The 22,421-nt window shown below is 42.0% G+C and overlaps 1 protein-coding gene across 2 annotated transcripts in view; it reads left to right on the forward strand.

Moving 5' to 3' along the window:
• The window catches only part of pcdh15b (protocadherin-related 15b), a 1,349,261-nt gene that overhangs the window by 326,407 nt on the left and 1,000,433 nt on the right, over positions 1-22,421 (forward strand). The window lies entirely within an intron of this gene.

The raw sequence follows: 22,421 nt of genomic DNA on the forward strand, positions 1-22,421 counted from the left end.
CGCTGTCCCGCAGGCACTTAAAGATGTTCCCTTTCACCTGAACTGGGGAGTTAATAAATCATTTTCCCCAGTTAATCTACTTGTAAACTTCCCTCACATCACAAAATTAATCTTTATGAAATTTTTGCCGAGATATTTGTCCTTGGTAGTACTGAATCCCAGGACATGACTTAATTATGATAAAATCACTGTGACCCCAGAGTGCCAGACCTACTGTTGTTTGTGTGTTATCGGGATCACTTACACAATCAGATCAGGTTCAGGGCAGTCTATTGAGGCTTCCTGATATACTAAGCCATTAATATAGCATTATGTTTACTTAACTTAATTCCTAAACTATGGGGCATTTCCAATTATGATATGGTTGATTGTGATCCCTCATTGAAAGAATCTTCCTATTTTGCACAACTTCTTTTATTTCTTTATGTGGTAAATGTTTCTTTTTCTTTGTCCAACAGCAATTTGAATGAACCTGAAATCTTATCTTGGCCCTCAATGAATTAAAAACACCAAGCCACAGTAATTTATTTAGTCATCTTCCACTTTCTATTCTTCATCTCCTCAAATAAAAACAGAAAATGCTGGATTACTCAGCAGGTCCAGAAGCATCTGTGGAGAGAAAAACAAAGTCAATGCTTTGAATCCATATGATTCTCCATGACAGAACTGTAGAATGTAGTTGTGAAGCTCCACCATCTCTGTTTCATGATCTTTCAGAGGATCGTCAGGAGGCATGTCTGATATATATTCCAGTCGGCAGCAGCACACAGCTGTGCTAAAGCTATAGATGACGCCTTGTTTGAGGAAATCACGTTAATTTCCCTTTGTCAACCAGAAGTCCTTCCACTCAATTAATAGACAGGTGGTTTGTGACCACAACAAGTTTTCCTTCATGATTGATTTGATTTATTATTGTCACATGTATTGGTATGCAGTGAAAAGTATTGTTTCTTGTGCGCTGTACGGACAAAGCATACCGTATATAGGGGAAGAAAGGAGAGAGTGCAGAACGTCAATTGGAATTTTACCACCTCGCTCGCCCCAATTCCGAGATGGCGAGGCTCGCAGAATGGAAATCTCCGTTGGCCTGAGGTGAGATTTTGCGATCTTGCTTGAGTGAGTCATAAAATCCCGCCCATAGTGTTACAGCCATAGCTAGGTGGAGAGAAAGATCAACTTAATGTGAAGTAGATCCATTCAAAAATCTGATGACAGCAGGGAAGGTGCTGTTCTTGAGTACGTTAGTACGTAACCTCAGACTTTTGTAACTTCCCCAGCAGCTGTCGCAACTCCTTCATACTTGGTTGCTCCCAACTCCCTCAGTTTTTTGAGCCACTGATTCAGATCCATGGCTGGCTTCTAGGACAAGGGTTACTCCATAAGAACATGTCTAATTACCCACTTTACAAACTAAAAACAGAGGCAGAGTGCAGAGTACAACAGCAGCTTTATCATTATTAGAAGTACCATAGAGCAAGCCATTGGCATTTTAAAGATGTGGAGCTCTGAAATATGTCCCACCAAGGGTTTGAAGAATAATAATGGTGTGCTGCATGCTACACAACATTGCATAATGGAGATGTTCAAAAACGGCTGATGACGAGATCATGAGCAGAGCTCTACCCTCTGAAGACAAGGAAGGTGAGTAAAAGGAGGAGAAAGCCCGTGTCCATTCTAATGATTCAGATCTGTATGAGCATTAGCCAATGGCTGAGCAGCTAGATGGCATGTCCATGTAGCAAGGATGAGTCTTTGCAGAAGAAGATCATTGTCAAATGGGTCCTTGTGCAAAATAGATTTTCATAACGTCCTCCAACAACACAACTGCCATCAGCCAATCTCTGGTGGCCTACGTCCACCTGAAGTACATTGTACACCGATTCCGCAGTTGCTCAAGAGATTGCCTATCTTTCACAAGGGAAAATTTGATTTAGTCATGCTGATATGGCTGAAAGTCTCACCATCATATACATGGGCCTCATCACATTGCAAACATTCCTGGTAATAAGTCATTCGCAAACTAGCCCACTCACAAGAACACCAAAGACTGCAAATGAGGAGCCATGTCACCACATGGTCCACAATCAAATCATACTCACAATGCTAAGAATGACAATGTCAGATTTCAAACTCTATACATGATGAAAGGATTATATTTTGTAGTATTTATACAAATAAGTTATACTGCGCATGAAGAGCCCATAATGGTGCAACACAACCTTTTGAAAGAAAGGTTCTGGCCAATTGTCCCGTTTCTAACAAGGGCACCACTGCAATCCTCCTGGCTTGTGTGTAAACCTTATTGCACAAAGCACACTGTGACACCTGCAATGCAAATGCAGCCAAAATGGTGGACATAGCAGATAACCAATATTACCTGGATGATACAGAGCCTTGAGCTGTGACCCCTAAACCGAGGCCAATGTGTTACACTGCAACGTAGTTAAATGCCTTGCAAACAACACTCTTGCTGGAGATGCATCTGCATCTGATTGTGTTCATACAGTCGAAAACTTAGCCTCCCTTAAAGTCAAGCTTGGGTGACCAGTGAAAGATGCAAGGAAAATCACAGTGCTTGAAGCCTTTGAACTTGTAATTCTTATGTGATAGGACAGAGAAGGATGAAGTCCTTCAAAACATAGTAAATCAATTGACAACATCGATCCTCTTTACAAGATGGGCCTCAGTGTGATGCCCTCATTTTTATTGCTAAGAATCACCTTCATAATGTTACCATTCTTTTTCAGTTCTCCAGTTTATGAACACGCACTGAGTCATATATCGGCGTAAATAAATATTTTGAGTCGATGCTCTAATGTGTTATATACAAGGTCATGCCAATGTCGCACTGTGCTCAGTAAATCAACATCCCTTCTTCTAGTGTCTGACATCTGACTTGGCAGAGTGTGGACTCATCAAATGTCATGCCGCCTCCTTGGACATCTCTCCTTTCTCCTAATGTCCAAGGGATGAGAGAGCCTGGGGGGGGGCGGTGTAAAGGAAAAAGAGCCAGGATTGGTGTGAGACACAAAAGGAGCTATTTAGGTATAGCTGTTCTCATTGTGAATGCACCCTTCTGAGGCATGCTATTGCCTTAACTACGCTCGCATGACTGTTATGATGTAACCGCACCATTGCACTCCTTTCTCATGCCAGCATCCCATTGTGCTCTGTGAACTGACATCGTGACCTCACTATTACCACTGTTTACCAAGGTGAATTCAACACTGACGATTTCCATGGCCATCTGTTCTGTAGACTGACGCATGTCATCCAGGCTGACTCATCCCCAGCCCAGACCACTCCCATGGCATTTTTCACTCTTTTCAACTGCAACAACATGAATTTATGTTAGCCTGATGTATAGTGCATGAAGTGATATTGCTCTTCACTGCATCTGTGCATCACAGTACTCATTTACATGTGTTCTATGTGCCCTTACTACAATTATCAATGTTGGAGGTATGCTTCACCTCTTACAACTTAGCTACCCTATGTAGACGTGACCCTTTCCTTTTATCTCTCTGTGGAGGAGCCAACTACTCATCTTGCCAGAATGTAAGAGGCTTATGGAACCTTTTGCTGACCTGAATCCATGAGCACTGGTGGTGTCCTGCAGTGCTTACCGCAGTTGCAATTTGAACCAAGGCCATCTTGGTTGCTGCAGAGGCATCACGATGGCCAGCAGGGTAGGGGACTATCTCCACTTCTGGAACTCTTCCACCAAAACTGGTGAGGTTGAAGCCTGGAGTGGGTGGACCCATCCCTTCCCCTATATATCTTCTGTGTGACCATCTACGAATAAAATGTAAGGCAGAAAGGTTTGTGAGCCATTCAGATTACAATGCTCCCATTCACTTTTGTGCTTAGATGCCCTCACTATTTTTAACACATCAACAATTACTGCTAAAATTTGCTGGAAAAAAGGGTTCTGTGCAGATACTTGGTGCCTAGCACATTGCAGCTATGAATCTATGTTCTTTAGCCACTGACAGCCCTAATAGTTCTTCCTTCTTAATCATACAGTTATGCCATGACCATCAGTAGCTGTGAAGAACCTGGTCAGCACTTAACATTGTGGGTGCTTCCTGATAGATGGATGACAAGAAGACAAGTGTAGAATAGTGACCAAGCCACCGTGCATGACTCATTCACCTGTCCTGCAGCTAACTACATGACTACATAATATCTGTACCAGGTATTAATGGCAGGGATGATGCTCTCTTCATGGCTGTGTCTTGAGAATCAACTCCAGACTTTCAGTGGTTCTGTCGTGTAAACTTTGATTAAACAGCAACAATAGCAATTTTTCCATTGGGAAAGCACATGATGCGCCATCTGTTCCAGGGTCAGCCAGCAGTTGGACAACATTTACAGCTTTGATACTCATCTGGCAGGCTGATCAGAAGGTTGTGTTTATGGAACTGGGAATTCCGCCATCTCTGTGCTCCCGATATGCGAGTGAAAATTTGGACCCTGGTGTATGGAGCAGTTGTTATCTCTGCACTCCTATACTGCAGGGAGACCTGGTTTGTGTATCACCGATACATAGTGCTAAAGAAATTCCATCAGCAATGCCTCCTGCACAATTGGGGGACAGTTGAACAAGCACTAAAGTCCTTGCTGAAGCCAACTCCACATGCATTCCTGCAAAGCTACTGCATAATCAACTGCGAAATACTGAACACTGTGTTCCAATGGCTAAAAAAAAATCTACATGACTAGCGCCTGTTTCCTCAACTCTCAAACTAGAAGAAAAAAAAAATCAGCATTGACAATCATAACAGGAGGAGCTTGATAACATTTGTTCAAAATGGCAATAACTTGTCTATCAGGTTTCATCATGTTTTGAGCCTTATGTCTTAATGGTGAGGCAGATGAGAAGGAAAGAGAAGGAGGCAAGTTCTGCATTCCAGATACCACTACCACATGCTCTCAGCAAAAGTATATGCCAGTGATAAGGAAGCACTGTAGAAAAAGAGATAATCAGCCATGGATATCTGAGCTAATAAAGGAGAGCATCAAATTGAAAGAAAAGACATACGAAGTGGCAAAGATTAGTAGGAACCTAGAGGATTGGGAAATCTTTGAATGTAGCAGAAAGCCATGAAAAAAGCTATATAGAAAGGCAAGGTGGATTATGAGAGGTAAACTAGCTCAGAATATAAAAACAGATAGCATAAGTTTCCACAAATATATAAAATGAAAAAGAGAGACTAAAGTAAATATTGGTCCTTTAGAGGATGAGAAGGGGGATGTAATAACTGGAAATGAGAAAATGGCTGGGGCATTGAACAGGTATTTTACGTTGGTCTTCAGAAGACCATAAGAATTAGGAGCAGGAGTCACCATCTGGCCCCTTGAGCCTGCTCTGCCATTCAATAAGATCATGGCTGATCTTTTTGTGGATTCAGCTCCACTTACCAGTCCGCTCACCATAACCCTTAATTCCTTTAATGTTCAAAAATTTATCTATTCTTGCCATAAAAACATTCAATGATGTCGTCTCAACTGCTTCACTGGGCAGGAAATTCCACAGATTCACAACCTTTTGTGTGAAGAAGTTCCTCCTCAACTCAGTCCTAAGTCTGCTTCCCCTTATTTTGAGGCTATGCCGGCTAATTCTAGTTTCACCTGCCAGTGGAAACATCTTCCCTGCTTCGATCTTGTCTGTTCCCTTCATAATCTTGTATGTTTTTGTAAGACCTCCCCTCATTCTTCTGAATTCCAATGACTATAGCCCCAGTCTTCTCAGTGTCTCCTCATAAGCCAACCCTCTGAACTCCAGAATCAACTGAGTGAATCTCCTCTGCTCCCCCTCCAATGCCAGTATATCCTTTCTCAAATAAGGAGACTAAAACTGTACACAGTACTCTCGGTGTGGTCTCACCAGCACTTCATACAGCTGCAACATAACCTCACTGTTTTTAAACCCCATCCTTCTAACAATGAAGAACAAAATTCCGTTTGCCTTCTTAATTACCTTCTGCACCTGCAAACCAACTCCTTGAGATTCCTGCACAAGGACACCCAGGTCCCTCTGCACAGTAGCATGCTGCAATTTTTTACCATTTAAATAATAGTCCATTTTGCTGTTATTCCTACCAAAATGGATGACCTCACATTTACCAATATTGTACTCTATCTGCCCGATCCTTGCCCACTCACTTTGACTATCTATATCCTTTTGCAGGCTTTCAGCGTCCTCTGCACACTTTGCTCTTCTACCCATTTTAGTATCATCTGCAAATTTTGACACACTGCACTTGGTTCCCAACTCCAAATCATCTATGTAAATCGTTAACAATTGCAGTCCCAACACTAGAGGCACACCATTGTCACTGATCGCCAACCAGAAAAACACCCATTTACCCCGGCTCTTTGCTTTCTGTTAGTTAACCAATCCTCTATCCATGCTAATACATTACCCATAACACCATGCACCTTAATCTTATGTACGGCACCTTGTCAAATGCTTCCTGAAATCCAGATACACCACATCCACAAGTTCCCCGTTGTCCACCACACATGCAATGTTCTCAAAGAATTACGCCAAATTATTCAAACATGACTTGCCCTTCATGAACCCATGCTGCATCTTACCAATGGGACAATTTATATCCAGATGTCTCACTATTTCTTCCCTGATGATGGATTGAAGCATTTTCCCTACTACGGAAGTTAAGCTAACCAACCTATTGTTACCTGCCTTTTGTCTACCTCCTTTTTTAAACAGTGGCGCCTCATTTGCTGTTTTCCAATCTGTGGGAACCACCCCAGAGTCCAGTGAAGTTTGGTAAATTACTGCTAATGCATTTGCTATTTCCCCTGCCACCTCTTTTATTTCCCGGGGATATATTCCATCAGGACCAGGAGACTTGTCTACCTTTAGCCCCATTAGCTTGCCCAACACTACCCCTCTAGTGATAATGATAGTTTCTAGGTCCTCACCTGCCATAGCTTTCCTGTCATCAATTTTTGGCATGCTATTTGTGTCTTCCACTGTGAAGATCAATACAAAATACCTGTTCAACGCCTGAGCCATTTTCTCATGTCCAGTTATTGCATCTGTCTTCTTGTCGTCTAAAGGACCAATGTTTGCTTTAGTCACTCTTTTTCATTTTATATATTTGTAAAAACTTTTGCTATCTGTTTTTATATTCTGAGCTAGTTTACTCTCATAATCCATCTTACCTTTCTTTGTAGCTTTTTTTCATGGCTTTCTGCTGACCTTTAAAGATTTCCCAATCCTCCAGGTTCCCAGTAATCTTTTCAACTTTGTATGTCTTTTCTTTCAATTTGATACCTTCCTTTATTTCCTCAGATATAAATGGAAGACTTATACAGTGGAAGACACAAATAACATGCCAAAAATTGATGACAGGGAGGCTGTGGCATGTGAGCACCTAGAAACTATCACTATCACGAAAGAGGTAGCGTTGGGCAAGCTAATGGTGCTAAAGGCAGACAAGTCTCCTGGTCCTGATGGAATGTGTCAGGGTACTGAAAGAGATGGCAGGGGAAATAACAAATGCACTAGTTGTAATTTACCAAAACTCTGGGGTAGTTCCCACAGATTGGAAAACAGCAAGTGAGGCACCACTGTTTAAAAAAGGAGGTAGACAAAAGGCAGGTAACAATAGGTCGGTTAGCTTAACCTCTGTAGTAGGGAAAATGCTAGAGGGATGGACTATAAGCTGCTGGTGAGGCCACACGTAGTATACTGTGTATAGTTTTAGTCTCCTTACTTGAGAAAGGATATATTGGCACTGGAGGGCAAGCAGAGGAGATTCAGTAGGTTGATTTGGGAGTTGAGAGGGTTGGCTTATGAGGAGAGACTGAGTAGACTGGAGCTACACTCATTGGAATTCAGAAGAATGAGGGGAGATCTTACAGAATCATATAAGATTAGATGACAGGGAATAGATAAAATAGAAGAGGGAAGGTGTTTCCACTGGCGGGTGAAACTACAACTAGGGGGCATAACCTCACAATAAGGGGAAGCAGATTTAGGATTGAGTTGAGGAGGAACTTCTTCACACAAAGGGTTGTGAATCTGTGGAGCAGTTGAGGCTACTTCATTGAAAGCTTTTAAGGCAAGGATAGATAAATTTTTGAACAGTAAAGGAATTAAGGGTTATGGTGAACAGACAGGTAAGTGGAGCTGAATCCACAAAAAGATCAACCATGATATTGAACAGCAAAGCAGGCTCAAGGGGCTAGATGGCCTACCCCTGCTCTGAATTCTTATGTTCTTAAAAAGACCAACACAAAATACCTGTTCAATGCCTCAGCCATTTTCTCATTTCCAGTTATTACATTGGTCCTTTAGAGGAAGAGAAGACGAATGTTGATTTTAGCCACTGACTTTCATTTAATATATTTGTAGAAACTTTTGCTATCTGTTTTTATATTCTGAGCGATACGTATAAGGTGCTGGTGAGGCCACACCTGGAGTACTGTATATAGTTTTGGTCTCCTTACCTGAGAAAGGATATACTGGTACTGGAGGGGGTGCAGAGGAGATTCACTAGGTTGATTCTGAAGTTGAGAAGGTTGGCTTACGAGGAGAGACTGAGTAGACTGGCGCTATACCCACTGGAATTCAGAAGAATGAGGGGTGATCTTATAGAAACATATAAGGTTATGAAGGGAATAGATAAGATAGAAGGAGGGAAGTTGTTTTCACTGGTGGGTAAAACTAGAACTAGGGGGCATGGCCTCAAAATAAGGGGGAGCCAATTTAGGACTGAGTTGAGGACAAATTTCTTCACACGAAGGGTTGTGACTCTGAAATTCCCTGCCCAGTGAAGCAGTTAAAGCTACTTCATTGAATGTTTTTGCGGCAAGGATAGATAAATTTTTGAACCTTAAAGGAATTAAAGGTTATGGTGAGCGGGCAGGCAAATGGAGGTGAGTCCATGTAAAGATCAGCCATGATGTTATTGAATGGCAGTGCAGGCTCAAGGCCAGATGACCTACTTCTGCTTCTAGTTCTTACATACTTATGTCCCACGTGCTCAAAGATCTAAATGTTGTGAATCGGGCCGTCAGTCGCATGAAAAACCATGGCATGATCTCAGGACCCTGAGAAGACATCCTCAAATTGAGGTATAACTGACGCCAGTCATCATTGTATTTCTGAAAAATCTGTACCTTTTTGATCTACCTCCACCGTCGAGAATGTGCTATTCCTGTTGCATTGTGCTTTTCTGCTGTTTTCGACAGACTCATGATCTTCACTGCAAAAAAAGGGTGCTCATTTGTAATGAATAAATCTTACCATGAAGAGAAACTTTCCTAACAAGGAAATATAAGGTAAGTAATCTCAGGATGCACCAATTTTAATCAATTAGACCTTGTAACCTGAAGACAGAGCTCCATATTAGCAGTTGAATAATATTCTGAGTGTTAATATGGAATACTGCTCCTGCTGCTATCAATGTGAATCATCCTGAGCAATGCTATGTGAGATCTCCTAACATCAAATATCTACTGTACACCGTGAAATTAGGTTAAAATGCATTTTAATTTTTGACTCCTCCCTATCCATTATAACAATTCAATAGAATTTACAATTAATTTGCAGTGGGAAGCTCCGCTGTATGCTCTCATCGTAAAATTGCTGATGCATCCATTGGGTTTTGTTCGTATTAATTATAAATATTATTACGTGAACTAGTTCTGGTGTTAGTATTTTTTATATGGGAGGTACCACACGTAATCCAATCTGCAGACTATAGGACTTCATCCTCTATAAATCAGCTAGTGTCTCACAGGGAGGTTGTAACTGATTGCTATTTTAATCCAGCTAATTCTTTATGGAGTGTTCAGTCACTTGTGGGTTTACAAAATTATGTATTCATAGTCTTACTACAACTGATTAAAGAATTCTATAAAATTTGAAGAATAAATGATGTTCATAAATTATTTCTTATTTGCTGTACAATAAGTCTCGGTAATGGAGCACCAGAGTTGGGCCAGCTGTGTATTTTTTTAAGCTTTAGTATTGAGACTAGCAGTAAGCTGGTAGTTTAGATGTAGAGACACCGGTGCAGGAATGTACCATGGGCTTTAGAGCTCCAAAGTCAGGACGAAATGGAAGACTGAATTTTATGTGCCTCGGTTGGGCACGTTTTTGGGCAGGGTGGGTGGGGGTCATCCCCAAAATAGACATGATAATCTGCTAGGTGGACAAAGTTCAAAATCAGTAGACCATTCAACATAATTAGATGAATAATTAAAAGTCAATTAGGCTAAAGGAGAGAGTGCAGAGTGTCATGTTACAGTCCTGTTTAGAGAGCAGACAGACACCCGATGTGTTAGAGCTGGAAAACATTCAGAATTAAACTGATAACCAAGGTTATGTTCTGATAGAACATTCCTCAAGCTGAAAGTTTCCCTTGCTTGAGATATTGCTGAGTATTTTCTGTTGTTATTTCAAATTTTCAGCATCTGCAACATTTTGCTTTTGTGCAGTTATGACTTTGCCTGATAACCCAACCAGCTTCGTGTTTAATGCTGTATCAGAAATATTCCTGATTTAAATACCAAGGAAAATCCACTTAAAATTGGAAATGAAAGGAAGGGCACTGATAAAACTTGTCTGACCTGATCTTGTACATCTTAAGTGGAACTCCAGTATTACTGATGCCAGTACTACTGATTTTCATTGGGAGTTAACAATTTTGAACTGAGCTTTCCTTCTGGTGAGTTAGTTGTTTACGACAGTACTACCAAATTGAATGGACTGACTCTAAGAAATTGTTAACAGCTGGAGGAGTAATGATGTTTATCGCAGCCCTAGTTATTTCATGTGCCCTCAGATAATCTATTTCATCTTTGGTGAATCATTTTAGATGAAACCCATGGATCTACGTCAGGTGAATTGACACAGGGACCTCTGCTGATGATAATGCACTTAGCCACTGCACTGTGCAGCTGTGGAAGGGACTGTTCGTGAGTTGATTGAATGGAATAATTCTTAAAATTCATTCTTGGGTTATGAGTGTCAACAGGAAGGCAGGCATTTATTGTCTGTCTCTAATTAGCTGTAGGAACAATAGAGTTAATCTGCCTCCCCGAACTGCTGCAGCCCATACGATGAAGGTATTTCAATAAACGTTAATTTCAGCAGACAGAAAATTAAAATCCTTAGCGATGTGCTCCTGCAGGCAACCTTTTGCTGTGAGAGTGAGGAATTGATCTGGTGTCTGGAAAGTGGACATTCCCTTACGTGATCCTGTTTGGATAGTCACAGATGGTCTGTGTTGTGATGAAATGGATACTCTTGTAGTTCATCATTGTAAGCAAAGCCAAGAATGATGCCTTGGACTTCAGGGAGTCCTGTCTAAATTGTATAAAATTGCAGATCCCTCTCATTCTGCTGCCGGCTTTTCACAGGGAAAAACAATGAAATTGATACAGACCTAATAGTGGTTACCTGATGGATACATCTGTGAGCTGTATATTGGCTGATATTCCCTATGGCAGCAAGGAATGAGACATGTCAGAAAAATATATAGGGCTTGCATGACCTTGACAGCCTTCTGCAATGCCAGTCCTATGGTGGATATGGACTGAAGGACTGATTCTAGCGAAGAGCATAACTCTGTCACAAAAATAAAAGCAAAATACTGAGGATGCTGGAATCTGAAATAAGAACAGGGAATGTTGGAAAAACTCAGCACGTCTGGCAACAGAAAACAGAATTAACGTTTCCAGTCCGTATGACTTTTTCAGACACCACTGCCTAGGAAACTGTACAGTGTGAAGGCAGCTTTTCTTTGTTACATCCTTAGCACGTATTACTTTGCTTGTATACTTTTCTGATAATTTCTATATCCTCGCCAGCTCAAGTCCCTGTTTTTCCACCTCCATAACATTGCCCATATCCAATCTCTCTCAGATCACCTGCTACCCAAACCCACATTGCGGGCCTTTGTTATCTCCAGGCTCAACTATTTCAATTCTCTCTTGCCCAGTCTCACAACTTTTACAATTCATAGTGCACTTCAGCTTATTAAAAAGTCTGCTGTCCATATCCTAGCTCGCACTGTGTCCTGTTCATCAACCATTCCTGCATTTGCTGATATATAATGGCCCCTGGTCTGTCAATGCCTCAGTTCTAAAGTTCTCAACAAAGAAGAGTGATATTCCACTTTAAACACCAATCATTTTCTCTTTCCGTAGATGCTGCCAGACCTGCTGGTCATTTTCAGCACTTTCTGTCTTTTTTCAATTTCCAACATCCACATAATTTGCTTTCATTATAAGGTTCTCATCCTAGTTTTGAAATCTGTCCCCGGTTTTGCTCCACCCTGTCGATATCTGTAACCATCCACAGTCTTCCGAGACCTTTGAACTTTTCCAATTGTGACCACTTGCATATCTCCAGTTTTCATTGATCTATTATTGATGGATGTGCATCCAGCAGCCTAAGCATAAAGGTGTGGAATTCCCTTCCTCACCATTTCCACCACTCTATCCCACCTTCCCCCTTTAAGAAGCAAATTAAAGTCTACCACTTTTACCAAGTGTTTAGTCATCTGTCTTAATATGTCTTCGTGTGATTCAACACCAGATTGTGTTAAATAACAAAAGAGAAAATGCTGGAAAATCTCAGTAGGTCTGTCAGCATCTGTAAGGAGAAAAAAGAGCTGACGTTTCGCGTTCAGACGACCCCTTTGTCGCATGTCTCTTGCCTCAAGAGATCCTTGTCTCTTTTGGTCTCAGATGCGAGCTTCTGCAGTAATTTGCTTTTATCCTGTGTTTGATAATGCTCTTGTAATGTTCCCTGGAGCATTTTGTTACATTAAAGGCGCTAGATAAATGCATCTTGTTGTTCTTGATATGGCTTCAGATGTAAAGGGCAGGCAGGGGAAGTGTCTTTGAGGCAGTCTGACCTGCTTGCCAGCCCTTTGTTCACCCTCTTTGTCATTCTCCGAGGAACGCAAGATAGAAAAACCCCCAATTTGCATTCGCTTTGTAGCAAGTAAAATCCTGGCAGTAAAACGTCAAAGAAAACACAACATGAAGGAGCACTGACTGAAACTTACATCAATTATTAATCTGATGGTAAGCTACACGAGCAGATATTCTTATTTAAAAACAGCAGGGGTTCCTTCCTAATGTTTCCTTTCAGTCGCCCCTACAATATGCCTGTCCCAAAGTGGGTTTTATAAGGGGACCTTGGGGTATTACATCTTCAAATCCACTGGCAGAGAGGTTTTCCCACTCACTATCAAACCCAACCAATTCCTGTTTTTAGTTAGATAACCCACTGGTGCGTTCTGCAACATTAAAACCCTCCACTCCAGTTGATTTCAATCCTGGTGGTGAAGATTAAAATCTACCCCACAATATGCTAATAGACATCTCAATAATATTATAATTGAAACTTGAGCCTATTTTTGATAAGACTTCCTGATCCAAGCTTAAGATCTACCCAGTAGTTGGTGAGAGGTTTAGCAAGGAAGATCAATGAAGATGGATCCTGCCCAATTTTCTACAACCCTGTTGCTCCTAACCCTCATTTTGGCTGAATCAAAATATTCCCCTTTAATGTTCAGTTTCAGATTACTTACAACCAAAGTGAGCACCTCCACTCTTTGCACATTATACTCCACCTGCCACCCTGTTACCCATTCACCTAGTCCATAGAGGGACAAGGGCAGCAGATGCATGGAAATACCACCATCTGCATGTTCCCCCCCCTTAAGCTACAAACCATGATTACCTCGAACTGTATCACTGGTCCTTCACTGTCACGAGATCAAAATCTTAGAATACCCTCCCTAATAGCACTGTGGATGCACCTACACCACATAGACTGCAGCAATTCAAGAAATCAGCTCACCACCACCTTCACAAGGGCAGTTAGCAATGAGCATTGGCCTAGCCAGTGACACCCATATCTGTATAAAAATGTATATAAAGAATCTCTTTGCAACCTCTTTTTTGTGCTCCAAACAACTTGTATTTCCATCTATGTATGTATCAACAGCAAAATTAGGTATATTACTCCCTCTCCCCTATTAACATAGGTTGTAAATAGCTGAGCCCTCAGCACTGGTCCTTGTCGCATTCTGCTGGTTACAGTCTGCCAAATTGGAAATCTCTCCTTCCTGCGAATTAACCAATCCTCTGGCCATGCTAATACATTATATTCCTTTTCACTCCCTCCACTCAAATGGTTGACTACACTATTGTGCTGTGGTCAGTTTGCACATCCACCCTGCAGTTGCTGCTCTCAGCCACACAAGCTGCAAAAACTTTGAACCTATTGGACAACGACAGGGGCTAAAGCATCTCCATTATTACTTTCGAGGTTTCCGTACCTGCCTCATTCATAACTGCAGCAATAATCTGCAGGAGGGAGCTCAGGTTTTCTGAACTGTTGGGACATCTCTCAGGACTTTTCTCCTTAGTATTGCAGAATCTTTACAATTCAAAGACCAAGATACCAGTGTGGCTGGTTTTGATTATTTATTTATTGGTGTCACAAGTAGGCTTACATTAACACTGCAATGAAGTTACGTGAAAATCTCCTAGTCGCCACACTCTGGTGCCTGTTCGGACAGCCTGAGGGAGAATTTGGCGTGGCCAGTTCAATTAACTAGCACTTCTTTTGGACTGTGGGAGGAAACCAGACCATCTGAAGGAAACCCATGCAGACATGGGAAGAACATGCAGACTCCATACAGACAATGACTCAAGCTGGGAATCGAACCCAGATTCCTGGCGCTGAGGCAGCAGTGCTAGGCACTGTGCCAGCATGCCACCCCCAACTGAATCTGCAATTTCTTCTTTCTAACTCTTTTGATGAATTTGGGTCCTAATGTGTGCACTTTCCCTTTGTTGTCACCATCCATTCTTCATTATCCAACAATGTGACATTACCTTTGAAATCTTCCAATGATATGCTTCAACTTAGAATGATTGTTCCATGCTCAGAGGAAGGGTTAACTTTTAACAGGTGTCCTGGCCCCAGCAATGGACCGGAGACAAGCATGCCATGATCATTTGGGGGAAGCATCAGCCACTCTGCCAATCTAGCAGCTAATGAGATGCAACCCAGGCACTCACCCCTTTCTGGGTTGAGAGATTGCCTTCAAGAGCTGCCTGCCAATCAAAGAGCCAGCAAGTCTCAGTTGCAGCACTGATGCTAGGAGAGGTGGCCACTCCTGGGACTACACCCAGCTAAGAGCGCACAGTGAAGGATGTGCCCTCTTAGCAAGGTAAGTAGGGTGTGGGATTGTTGAGGCCAGTCAGATAGGTCCCATTGTGGGGAGACTGGGGGAGGTGGAAGCATGGGGAGAAGTGATTAGTGAGGGTGGTGTTGCGGGGTTGGCTGGGTGAGGAGCCACAAAGTGAACAACTAGCCCCACCCAACTGAATCAAAAAGGAAGTGGCACGGTTCAGGTGTAGCAATAGGAAGAAACCCTTAATTAATCACTTAAGTGGTACAAATAGTGCAAGAGTGAAAGAGTAATTCCCCATCTTGCCTACCACTGGCAAAATACCATGACAGTGAGAAGGTAATGGGTACACCATTCCTTGTCCTCCCAATTCTTTCAGCTCCCTCCCACCATCTCCAAACCTGCTCCTGAAGGCCCCATAAAAGTCAACCTTAAGCATTAAGCACACCTTCAATTTTCTTGCTCTTAAAGTAAGAGAAAGAAAAATATTGCTGTGTTACAAGTAGATTTAATATTCAGTTATGGCTTCCTTTTGTACTCTACCTGTTCATAACTAAATGGCTATGAAAAGGTATGCCTTTATGTCATGCAGATGGTGTGCATCAGACAGCTAGTCTTTCAGCACTGACCAGGACTCAAATATCGAATGCAGATACACTCAGCCACTTACCTCTGCTGCAGGCAGTTACTTCACCAAGACTTAGCCACACTTAGCAAATTGTATAAAAACTTGGATTGAAAGACACCTAGTGTTATCAAAAGTTAAGAGGGTGGTGATGCAGAGATGGCAATATGATAAGTTAGAGCAACTTAAAACCTTACCTGCAGGGTAGAATGGAGATAACATGTGAGGCTGGTGTGTTATTGTGGGGGGCTCCTGTTATAGTGCCAACTCTGGGGACAATGGTTTTTATTACGGGAGGTGCAAGACACAAATGCAGGACAAGATGGGACAAATGTTTTTGCCCAAAGTTACGCTTGATGACCGCATGGATAGAAGAAATCAAATGAATGGTCAGCCAATGCCCGAGCTGTGAAGTCCAGCAGGTGTTGCCACCACTGGTTCTCAGATGTGGCCAGGTAGATCATGGTTAAGACTGCAGGTAGACTTTGCAGGTCCATTCATGGATATATGTTTCTCATCCTGGCTGATGTGCACTCTAAATGGTTGGACGTCCAATTGGTGAAGTCTACAACAGCCCACAGCCACCATTGACAAGTTGAGGAAGATTTTTGCCATCCATGGCATTCCAAAAATCTTAGTGTCAGACAATGGTACACCACTTACAGTGGAAGAGTTTCAAAAACTTGTCAAGTCAAATGTTTGGCCAGAGTCTTACCACCCAAATTCCAATGGGTTAACAGATCAAGCTGTACAAATGTTCAAATCATCGATGAATAAAAACAAGTTCATCGCCCATTACCTTAGTGTTGGCAAATTTCTTGTCATGCAATACTATGCCAAATGCAACCGTAGGATTCACATCAGCTGAATTACTAATGGGGCGCCTCTTAGGGACCCATTTGAATTTGGTTATCCCCAGATTTGCCGGGAGGCTGGAGGTGAGATAAGCCCCCCAGAATAAAATTATGGCGCAAGAGAAAAGAACAGACTTTTCCAAGTTGATGATCCAGAAAAGTCTACATTGAAGATACAGTCCTGCATACATTATTGCAGGAGGCAAATATAAACCTTTGGGTTGGAGGAAAAAACCAAAGGAGCGTACTGAGCCAGCCAGACGTGGAGTGAAATAGTGAAGAAGTTGAGTGCTATGTTTGACATGATTGTTGTGTCGAGAGTTTGCCAAAACAGGACAACAATAACAAAGTTTTACAAGCTGAAAGAAATGGCACAGTTAGCAGTCTTGACAACATCCGAGGACATAGTGCACAGTGAAGAAGATTATCTAGGATTGCAATGGGATCTTGATCAATTGGACCAGTGGGCTGATGAATGGCAGATGGAGTTTAATTTAATTGAATGCGTGCTGATGCATTTTGGTTGATCGAATCAAAGCAGGTCCTACTCAGTTAATGATAGAGTGTTGGGGAGAACTATAGTAATAAAGAGATCTAAGGGTATAGGTTCATAGCTCCTTGAAAGTGGAGTCATAGATGAACTTATGGAGGCCTATAAAATAATGACGGGCATAAATAAGGTAGATAGTTAATATTTTTTCCCAAAGGTAGGGGAGTCTAAATCTGGAGGGAATAGGTTTAAGGTGAGAGGGGAGAGATACAGAAGGGTCCAGAGGGGCATTTTTTTCACACACAGGGTGGTGAGTATCTGAAGTGAGCTATCAGAGATAGTAGTAGAGATGGGTACAATTTTGTCTTTTAAAAAGCATTTAGACAATTACATGGGTAAGATGGGTATGGAGGGATATGGGCCAAACACGAGCTGTTGGGACTAGCTTAATTGTAAAAACTGGATGGCATGGACAAGTTGGGCCAAAGGGCCTGTTTCGATGCTGTAAACCTCTGTGACCCAGGATGCATGCTCTTGCACCTGTGTTGCCTGTCCAGGACCAGCCCGACTACATGGCCCTCAGGGATTCCCCCCTTAAAGGGGCCATGCTACCACATTCAGAGTGGCATGTGACTTGGAGGGGAGCTCACAGGTGCTGTTGTTTAAGTATATGTGCTACCCTAGTCCTTCTAGATGGTGATGGTTGTGGGTTTGTCTAAGGAGGTTTGGTGAGTTTCCGCAGTGCATCTTGTAGATCAGTGTTTCCCAACCTTTTCCTTTATGCGGACCACTCAGCAAAAGCTTTTGTGGACCACAACTTTCCCAAGCCATTTTAAACTTTTTTCAACATAACCCATGCTTGCCAAACTTGTGTATCAATGGGTATTAAAAATGCAGCTCTTCCTAATACTTTATGATGCACACTCAAAAATACATTACACTTGTCACGGCACATTTATCTGCAGTAGGCCTACCAGTGGAAACAGATTACCTAATGATAAGGTTGATGTTCTGTATATGTCAAATGCTGGATGCTAGGTTCCAGGGGTGACTGTCTCAATCAGAGATTTAGTTCAACATTAATTTTATTCTGATATTTGGTCTTCAATGTGACAAGCCCTGAAAATCCAGTTTTGCAATTTTAGGTTGGAGGAAAAGGCATCAGAAACTTTACTGCCTTGTTAGGCAGTTTGGGTGTTCCATGGCAACTTTAAACCAAAAGTCAGTCAGGTAGTTCTGAGAAAAATCCATCTTTAAAGCGTAGTCACAAGACAGTTCAGCAAGGCGCTCTCGCTCCCTCGAGGTCAGTGTTTGCAAGGAAGACTCACAAAGGAATTTTGTATCAAGTTGAACCTTGTGCTGGAAACAGGGAAATATTCGTATAGCTATGCTTTCAACCTCTGCAGGTGTTCTCTGAAGTCATGTTTCACATCGTTCCTAAGCTGTATTTCTGCCATGGCCAAAACATCTGACAGATTCACATGCGAGTCGGAATTTGACTTCTCAAGTGGTTTGGCCCACATCTCTATTTTTTTGATCATTTCTTCTATTTTGTACTACACATGAAAAACTGTCTCTGATTCTGCAATAAAGTCATTGCTTGAGGTTATCTGCAGATTGGGAATCATTGTTTGACTGCCTGGGGTTGGTAATTTTGCACGGATTGATGCTGGACTCTGTTGGGTCTTTTCAGCACTATATGTAAACTCTGAACAATGGCGAGTCAGTTGGCCAGATTTAATTTCTGTTGGAGGTGGGATTTATTGACCAGAGTTCTTGGGAATTGTGGCTGCTGTGACCAGTTTTGTACCTGCTGTCAGCTTTTTCTCTTCTGTCCTTGCAAACAAATTTTCTCATTCAATCCGTGCTGCTAAGAAATCAAGCCAAGGATCCACAATTGCTGTTTCATCATGAGCTTTATCTGGGTACTTACTTGAGGTAACTTCCTCCAGCTGAAAATTGGGAAACTATCTGCCATTTTACCCCTACATTTCTGTTCCCCTCAGAATTCTCCATTACTGTAAGCATGTCATGCCTGTGTGCAGTGTCCACATTTTGATCGGATGAGTGGTCAGCAATGCTGAAGAATTGTGCTGTGTTGACTCGTTGCCTACCTATATGTGCTCGTTGGAGTTAATAGACGGGAAGTCTATCTATCTCTGGCACTTGGTGGTCACTGGTGCTTCTTCAACTCTGCTCGTTACTTGATTATCAAAAGAGCTTTGCAGCTCCCACGTTTAGTCTCCAATCATATTGTCAATTTCAGTTACAATTTCTTCTGTTGGCTGATGAATCTAGTATTGACACATCTCCTGATAGCTTGAGCATACATGTCAAGTCTAACCAGGTGTTGTGAGGCTTCTTACCATATTCATTAAGTCTGCAGCAGAAGGCCTGTCTATCTGTCCTGCTTAACTTCTTCGGCGAGTGAATCTTTGAGACTCTCACCTTGTCACATAGCACCAAGTACACTGAATACTTTGGCAGTTTTATTTTTCACTACAATTTTGTTCAAGTATGAGATATGTGTAATTGCATTTTTTGCCAACGGACCAGTTGCAGTACCCTCACAGACCACCAGTTGTTAGGAACTATTGTAGATGATACTGCTACCACCGTGCATCAGCGAAGATGGGAGTGAATGTATGTGATTGAGGTGCCAGTCAAGCAGGGTGCTTTGCCCTGGATGCTGATGAGCTTGTTAAGTGTTGTTAGAGCTACACCCATCCAAGCAAGTGGCGAGTATTCCATCACAGTCCTGACTTGTGTGTGGTAGATGGTGAATAGGCTTTAGGGAGCCAAGAAGCAAATTACTTGCCACAGAATTCCTAGCCTCTGCCTTGCTTTTATAGCCACAGTATTTATATGGCTGCTCCAGTTCAGTTTCTGATCATTGGTAACTCACTAGGATGAGGGGGGCATTGGCTAAGGTAGACTGGGAGCAAAAGCTTTATGGTGGGACAATTGAGGAACAGTGGAGGACATTCAAAGTGATTTTTCACATGCTCAGCAAAAGTATATACCAGTGATAAGGAAGGACTGTAGAAAAAGAGATAATCCATGGATACTTAAGGAAATAAAGGAGGATATCAAATTGAAAGAAAATGCATACCAAGTGGTAAATATTAATGGGAAACTAGAGGTTTGAGAAATCTTTAACGGTCAGCAGAAAGCCACGAAAAAAGCTATAAATAAAAGTAAGATGGATAATGAGAGTAAACTAGTTAAGGTATTAAAAAACAGATAGCAAAAGTTTCTTTACATATATGAAATGAAAAAGTGTGGCTAAAGTAAATGTTGGTCCTTTAGAGGATGAGAAGGGGGATGTAATAACTGGAAATAAGAAAATGGCTGAGGCATTGAACAGGTATTTTGCGTTGGTCTTCACAGTGGAAGACACAAATAACATGTCAAAAATTAATGACAGGAATGCTACGGCAGGTGAGGACCTAGAAACTATCATTATCAGGAAAGATGTTAGGCAATGTTAGGCAAACTAATGGGGCTAAAGGTAGACAAGTCTCCAGACATTGATGGAATGCATCCCAGGGTACTAAAAGAGATGGCAGGGGAAATAACAAATGCACTTGTGGTAATTTACCAAAATTCGCTGGACTCTGGGATGGTCCCTGCAGATTGGAAAATAGCAAATGTGGCGCCACTGATTTAAAAAGGAGGTAAACAAAAGTCGCGTAACCATTTGCCAGCTAGCTGAACTTGTATAGTAGGGAAAATGCTTGAATCTATCATCAAGGAAGAAATAGCGAGACATCTGGATATAAATTGTCCCATTGGTAAGACGCAGCATGGGTTCATGAAGGGCCGGTCATGTTTGACCAATATGGTGGAATTCTTGAGAACATTATGTGCGCAGTGGACAATGGGAGACCTTGGATGTGGTATTTCTGGTTTTCCAGAAGGCATCTGACAAGGTGCTGCACCAAAGACTGCTACATAAGATAAAGGTGCACGGTGTTATGAGCAATGTATTAGCATGGATAGAGAATTAGTTAACTAACAGAAAGCAAAGAGTGGGGATAAATGGGTGTTTTCCTGGTTGGTGACCGGTGACTAGTGGTGTGCCTCAGAGATCAGTGTTGGGACTGCAATTGTTTACAATTTACAGAGATGGCTTGGAGTTGGGGACCAAGTGCAGTGTGTCAAAATTTGCAGATGACAGTAAGATGAGTGGCAGAGCAAAGTGTGCAGAGGATGCTGAAAGTCTGCAAAGGGATATAGATAGTCTAAGTGAGTTGGGCGAAGGTCTGGCAGATGGAATACAATGTTGGTAAATGAGAGATCATCCATTTTGGTAGGAATAACAGCAAAATGGACTATTAATTAAACGGTAAAAAATTGCAGCATGCTGCTGTGCAAAGGGACCTGGGTGATCTTGTGCGGGAATCTCAAGGAGTTGGTTTGCAGGTGCAGTAGGTAATTAAGAAGACAAATGGAATTTTGCCCTTCATTGCTGGAGGGATGGAATTTAAAAACAACAAGGATGTGTTGCAGCTATATAAGGTGCTGGTGAGGCCATACGTAGAGTACTGTGTATAGTTTTGGTCTCCTTACTTGAGAAAGGATATACTGGCACTGGAGGGGGAGCAGAGGAGATTCACCAGGTTGGTTTCGGAGTTGAGAGGGTTGGCTTATGAGGAGAGACTGAGTAGACTGGAGCTATAGTCATTGTAATTCAGAAGAATGAGGGGAGATCTGACAAAAACATATAAGATTATGAAAGGAATAGATAAGATAGAAGCAGGGAAGTTGTTTCCATTGGCAGGTGAAACTAGAACTAGGGGGCATAGCCTCAATAATGGGGAGCAGATTTAGGACTGAGTTGAGGAGGAAGTTCTTCACACAAAGGGTTGTGAGTCTGGGGAATTCCCTGCCCAATGAAGCAGCTAAGGCTATCTCATTGAACGCTCTTAAGGCAAGAATAAGTAAATTTTTGAACAGTAAAGGAATTAAGGGTTCTCGTGAGCAGGCAGGTAAGTGAAGCTGAGTGCATGAAAAGATCAGCCACGATTTTATTGAGTGGCAGAGCAGGCTCGAGGGGCCAGATGGCCTACTCCTGCTCCTAGTTCTTATGTTGATCGTGGGAGATCCCGGTAAGTCCATTCAATGTCGTGGAGACATCTTAGGTTATCTCTTGTTGGAGATGGTCTTGTCTGGCACTGTTGCAGAGAGAACGTTATTTGGTATATATCAGCTCAAGCCTAAACATTATCCAGGTCTTGCTGCATTTGGAC

This window comes from Carcharhinus amblyrhynchos, chromosome 17, assembly GCF_965287045.1.
Source record: "Carcharhinus amblyrhynchos chromosome 17, sCarAmb.v2.hapA, whole genome shotgun sequence".
Lineage (NCBI taxonomy): Eukaryota > Metazoa > Chordata > Chondrichthyes > Carcharhiniformes > Carcharhinidae > Carcharhinus > Carcharhinus amblyrhynchos.